This window comes from Castor canadensis, chromosome 10, assembly GCF_047511655.1.
Source record: "Castor canadensis chromosome 10, mCasCan1.hap1v2, whole genome shotgun sequence".
NCBI lineage: Eukaryota > Metazoa > Chordata > Mammalia > Rodentia > Castoridae > Castor > Castor canadensis.
Window position 1 is genome coordinate 141860112 of NC_133395.1, and position 6798 is coordinate 141866909.

Consider the following 6798-nt stretch of genomic DNA (forward strand, 5'->3'; position numbering starts at 1 on the left):
TTGAAGGTTTGTGCCAAGTGTCAGGCATCTAGGAAGAATGTGGCTCTCACTGAAGTCACACTGCTCAATGCCAGCCTCAGAAGGGTCCCAGTCGATGTCAGGAGGACCTGTGTCCTCCTGAATGTCCTGTGCCTTGGACAAGGTCACTGCCTCTCCAGGCTTCCGTTTCCTCAACTATAAAACAGAGCTAATCCCATGGTCGCTCCCTCCTGGTTACTCCGAGGATTAAGCGAGCTCCCGGCTACATGGCATTTGTTTTATAGCACTCCAGGTGATCAGGAAGGGCAATTACTGGAAAGATTCTGATTACAGCTTTTAGCAGGTGTGATGAGGTGACTATGCAGATGGCAGTAAGGCATGAGGAGCCAGGGCACCCTGCCAGGGACTGACCAGTGGCTGGTGCAAGCTGTGGGTTCTGTTCAGACCATGCCCCCGGGAACAGTGCAGGTCTTTTCAGCTGCCCCTGCCTTGGTACCCACCGGCTGTGTGTCCCCAGCCCCTGCTTTGCTCCACCTGCACTGGAGTTCAGTCCCCATCCCATGTGGACACAAAAGTTGACATGAGCCCACAGAGGACAAAGGTGCAAGGGCCCAACACCAAAATGCAGATGATTTTCCCTGAGGGGGATAAGATTTGAGCTGATTTTTATTTTCTCCTTTTCTTCCTGCAACATCTAATTTTTTTAAAAAACAAATCTATCCCTTTTATATTCCAACACAAAAAAATCAGTGAGGCTATTTTTAAAACTCCTCTCTTGGCCATCAAGGAGTTGGTAACAAGCCCTGAGGGTTCTGAGGAGAAGAAAAATGACTGTCCTGGTTGGAAGAGGGAGGTGAGAGGGGACAGGCAGCCTGGCTGCCACCACTGCAAACACTCCACCAGCCCTGAGCTCCAGCTTCCGGCGGGCACTGAGGAAGAAGCCAGCACGCAAGGCCCCTTCTCTGGACCACAAAACTTCTGCAACACTATGGCATTTTAGCAGCTGGGAAGGAAGCAGACAAAGTCCTGATGTCCCTCCTCTCTCATCTGCAAGTCAGGCTAGTCCTCCTCATACTGAGGGAGCTGAGTTGTTGGCACACTCGACAGATGAGGAAACTGAGGTACACATTTGCATTTGACTGCCTCTGACTCTCTCCTCTTGGATGTCGTAAAACTATCAAGTGTGGCAGAAGATGATAAATGATCTGGCTAAAAATGAAGTGGAGTCAAGGTATGGAGAGGCCCGGGGAGTGTGGCAGAGGTGGCTAGAATTTTAAATAGGCTGGACAGGGAACAGACAGCAAGAGAGAGAGCCTGTGGCTATGTGGGAAGGAATATTCCAGGCAGGAAGAGCAGCATGAGCAAAGGCCCTGGGGTAGGAGCTTATGCAGTACTCACAGGGAAGCTAGGATGGCAAGGGCTGAAGCGAGCCAAGAAAGGTGGTGGAAGGTGAGGCGAGGCAGGTAGTAAGCCGACCCAAAAGAACCTTGGAGGCCAGGAACCCTACGATGCTATTGAGCACAAGAGGCGTGTGTTCTGGTATCTGTTTAAATAACAGCCACAGTCCGAGGCTGTCATAATCGAGGACAGAAAGGCTGGAGCCTGCATCAGGAAGGGAAAGGGGACGATGTGATCTGATTCTGAACCTATTGCAGGGTAGACAGCTTCCTGGGGGGGTTGGAAGACAACCGGGACCAGGGGCCAGGTGAGAAACCTCCCCAATGCCCTTGGTTCTTTGTCCTCAATCTCTCACACCACTCAATTTTCTCCATCCCCAGCAGCTGCAGTAGACCGTCCACCATCACCTGGCGGATGGTCCTGACCTGCCTGGCCCGCCTCCCTCCTGCGCCTTCCTTTCTCCTGTGCTTCTTCCCCTCGGGACTCCTGGGAGGGTATGGCTACCTGTGAGCATTTACCCTGGTGGGCCCGAGCACTCACCTCCTCACTCTCTTCCCCATCGGGTGAAAAAATACAGTACCCTGGAGGAAAAGGAGGGGGGCCGGGAAGGGGGTGCCAGCACCAACAGAAGACGCCATGGTGCTAGGTCACCACATCAGTCCACCCCGCACACGGCCTAGTGATCTCGAAGGTGAACTCTGGGGTCTCAAAGATACCAGTGAGAATGGCGACTCTGGCGCTTACACCATCTAGCTGAGCTTGAGCAGGTTCCGGAACCTCAGCCTCGCTTTGCCTCATCTGGAAATTGGGACCAATAATTCTGAGTTTCATTAGGTTGTTGCTTTTGTTAGCCTAGGACAATGTCTTCTAGGGTCCCATGGTCCCCCAGAAAAGGAATAGACATCAGCCTGGGAGTCCAACACACTGAATTTCCATCCCAGGTCAGCCACGGACTGGCGGAGTGACCTTTGAGCTTCCCACCACCGCCCCCTCCTTGCAAAATGGAACCTTTTGCTCACAAAAGCAGCAGCTGTCTGAGCACCCAGCACACCGTGAGTGCTCGGTCAAGGTGCTGAAGAGTTCAGACTTCACCCTGGAGGCAGCTGGACTCAGCCCGACGCCCACCCTCCCTGAGGGCCCAGGGCAGCTGCAGCTCCGCCCCCTTGGGCGTTTTCATCTCCAAGCGCGCATCGGGCTCCGCACTCTGCACAGCCCCTGGGCGTGCGGACAAAGAGCTGTTGTTCCCGCAGATCTAAAATTGCCTCCCTCTGATTGCTGCTATACAAACCCAGGCGACGCTCGCTTCCCCCATCCAGTTGGGTCTATTTCAAGAACACGCTGATTAGCGCTGATTGCGCCTTGATTACGGCAGAGATGGCGTCGCCCAGCCCCTCCCCAGGCTGCGTGGGGACTGTGCGCTCTGCTCCCCTACCACCCCCCACCTGCTGCCACCCAGGGGCCACCAGATCAGGCAAGGGGTGCAGCACACAGGGCTGGGCGCCTCACCCCCGCCTTCACCGCCGCTAGACTCTGGGCAGCTCACTTCCCCTCTCCAGAGCCTCTATCCTCTGCCGACTCAGGATTCAAGAGACTGGAGAACAAAGCCATCCCGGGAACTGCGGCTGGAGTGACTTTACACTCCCCAAACTGATTCTTCAAAAACGACCCCCCACACAGGCCTGGACAACCGCAGCTCACTGCTGAGAGTCCCAGCAGAGGACCAGCAGAGGGGGGCTAGCTGTGTCCTTCACAAAGAGGCCAGTGGAAGTTGTCCCCAGGTGAGGCTCAGTAAGAGCCCGAGCCGCCAAGATAAGCAGGGACTTGCCCAAGGTCACTAGAGATGTGAGCAAACTACATCCTAGCTCTGCAGCATCAGAGCTGACAGGTGCCTGGGGAAGTCGCCTACACAGAGCACAGGGCACTAGAATCCCGAATCCCCCAGCCCAGGGAAGACATTGTTAAGCAGTGACCATGCTCCTTATGCCCACTGTGCCCAACCTTGACCTTAGAATTCTCAGCACAGAGGCCAGGCTGTGGTCTAAGAATGGACCAGAGCTCACAAGCTAGACAGATCTGGTTATTATTTCTTTTCTGCCCCAATTCTCCCACTTTTTTTTTGAGCCGCGGAGAGAAGAGGAGAAGTGAAATGTTGAGTGGGAAACCTCAGGTCTTGGGTCCGTGCTGTCTTGCTGGGTGACTGTAGGCAAGGCTCTCCTCCTGTCTGAGACTCAGTCTCCACATGGGTTTGATGATAGCAAAATTATCCCTGTGAAAATTAAATGGGGGAGTGGGTGCAAGTGCTCCCTGGATGCCGAACACAGAGCAGTCCTGAAGGAATGTTCCCTTCTTTCTTGACTCTGAAGCCAATGTCCAAGCCTCCCTCGTCCACAGGAAATGCCTTCTCCTTCTCCGACCTGGTGGGCAGCTCCATCCCTGGGCAGAGGTTGGCAGGCAAATGACTTTAGCCCATGAGGTGCAGGGAAAGGGGTCAGAGTGGCTTGAGGTGCTCTTGGAGATTGGGGGTGGGAAGGGGAGAAGATGCTATCAGGCTGGAGAGGGGAGAGGCCGTGCCAGCCACTGGCGAGGGTCTCCCTGAGCCCCTCGCTGGCGCTGCAAGCGTGGAGTCAGCAGCCTTCTCTCCCCCTCCGCTCTGCCTCCATCATGGCTATTAGGTGAGAACTCGTGAGGGCCCCCTACACATGTACCCCATAAGTGAGCTTGTTCACCCCACAGATCTCAGGAGACTCAGTGCCTCAGAGCCTGGGCCTCCTGACTCCATGCAGGACACATGGGGCACTAACAGCCAACCCTACCCGGGTCCTGAGGCTCTTTCCCCATCTGCTATCAGCATGGAAGGTGCCCCCAGCCTTCCCCACCCCCGGGGCTCCCCATAGGCCAGGCCTCAGCCTGTGGGCTCTACTCACCAACTGCCCACGGGTGGAAACTTTTAGCAAGCACATGAATGGCGCCTGAGACAAATGGGTTTGAAACCTCAGCTGCTGCCGCTGCAGAGTAACCTGGCTCAGTCTCCTGAAAGCAGGGCCCCGGGGGAGCCCCACACCAGCGTGAATCCAAGGTGGGACTCACCCCAGCACAGCCCCTCACTGGCTGTACAACTGGTGCCACCCCTCACCTTCCCAGGCCTCGGTTTCCTCCTCTGCCCAGGGAGGGGCTGAGAACAGGGGCTCCAGATGTGCATCTTGGTATCTGGATGGGGTCAACAGTCCCCACACCTGCCGCTCCCCAGAGGCTGTGACAGAGAAGTAGCAGATGTGCGCGAGGGTGCAGTCCAGCTCCTCTCCCAATCAGGAAGGACTTGGTGGTATTGTCTGACCCGGGCCCTGGGAGACAGCATGGAGGGGCTGTTTAGAGAGGATGGTGTGGAGGGAGCTTCCTGCAAAGACTTTCTGAGGAGACAGATGGGCTGGGGGTGTGAAGGTCTGGGGGAAAGGTACATGTGTGTGCACTGGCATACATGCAAACACACATGTGTACACATGTACATATGTCATGCACAACACATGGATACATGCCAAACACGTACACATACTACACAACGCATGTGTGCAATGCACACCATGCCGTGTGCACACGCTTGCATAGCTCAGACGCGTGTGCAGTGCATGCACACCACACATACACACACGCGCGCTGATTTTTATAGAGCAGTTGGGGGGTTTTTTGCCCCGGAAATCTTTCCATTGTCTTGATTTCATCTTAAATATGATCATTCCGAACCCAACCAAGGAACACAGGTGGTTCTGACAATGACAGCCAAGCCTCTGAGAGGGACGGGGGACAGTGCAGGTGGCCACCTGTGGTCAGCTGTGCACGGCCCAGGCCTTAGCAGGCTTCTCTGGTCTGCAGGTAGACTGAGGCCTTGTGGGCAAGATGGGTCCCCCTGCCCAGTCACCCTCTCAGGCTGCACTGCTCCTCCTCCCTCCCGACGAGGATGAAGGACTTCATCACAGACTGGGTGTTCTGTTGATGGATTCAGGGCTGTCCCTAGAAACACTGTTGCCTTTCTCGTATTCTGTTGAGTTCACCAGGATTGTGTCAGCCCCTTTTCCTCTTCTCTTTTCAAAGGATTCAGAAGTGGCAGTGAGCCAGGGCAGGAGTGAAGAGCTCCAAGTAGAAGCCTGGCTTTGAGATCCTTCATGAAACATTCGCCAGTTCACTTCTGGCCTCATGGAGCAAGAGAGAAAATGAGGCGGTAATGAGTTCTGAAGGGGTCCTAGACTGGTCTTGGAAGGCCAGACTGGGCACTCCTGGCAGGTGGTCAAGCAGAGACCAATCTGAAGGAGGCTGGAGGAAAAGGAGGCAGCCAAGCAATGTGCAGAACAGCATTCCAGGTGAAAGGAGCAGAGGTGGGCAAGGGTGGAACGGCACTCCTCCATGGAACCCAGACAGACGGGCAGACAGGACCTGGGGATGGTTGGATTGTCAGAGCACGGAGGGGAAAGGAGTCACAGAGGAGTTGGTTTCTGTCTTGGACAACTGGAAGTCATTCCTGCAATTTATTGAGGGTCTACCATGTGTGAGACTCAGAGGTTTCACAGGCCATCCCTGTTCCCAGGAGGGTCTGTGTGGGAGGCTATGACCATAACCTCTGGCCTAGGACTGAGTCTTCAAAGCAGCAGCTGCAGAACCATCCCCTGCCTGCTCCCCAGCATGTGGTCCAGACAGCCTGGGATCTGAGGCCACTTGCTGGGGCTGAACTTGGAGTGCTTTCAAGAGGCCTGGGGCCCAGGATCACATCCCACATGCTCTGAAGTGCCTGCCACTTTTCCCCAGTCCAGGGAATTTAACCCCACACAGACAGGGGACGCCTGGTCCCGGTTCCTAGGAGCCTCTTCCCCTAAGAATTTACCTCCCGCATTCACACTGGGATCCTCCTCAAAAAGGTCTCCAGTCCCACCAGCAACTTCTAAATAATCTAGGTTCTCAGGGCCCAAGACTGCCTTGCCAGTTTAGAATCTCCCAAGGAGCCTGAATTTTTATCAGGCTTCTTCATGACTAGGAACCAGTGCACTGGAAGAGACCAAGCCTCAGCATGGAGAGGGAAACTGGGGCACCAGAAGAGAAAGCTCCAGGTTTAAATCCTAGAAAACTCACTGTGTGACCCTGGGAAAGTCACTTAACCTCTCTGAACCTCATTTTTAATTTTGGGTTTGAACTAGGGCCTTTGTGCTTGTGCGGCAGGTGCTGTACTGCTTGAGCCACACCTCCAGTCCATCTTGGTCTAGTTATTTTGGAGATGAGGTCTTGTGAACTATTTGTCCTGGCTGGCCTCAAATCACAATCCTTCCAATCTCAGCCTCCCAAGTGGCTAGGATTACAGGTGTGAGCCACCCATGCCCGGTCTCTGAGCTTCATCTTTAATGGGAATGTAACCCATCCCTGCAAACATTGCAAGGAATC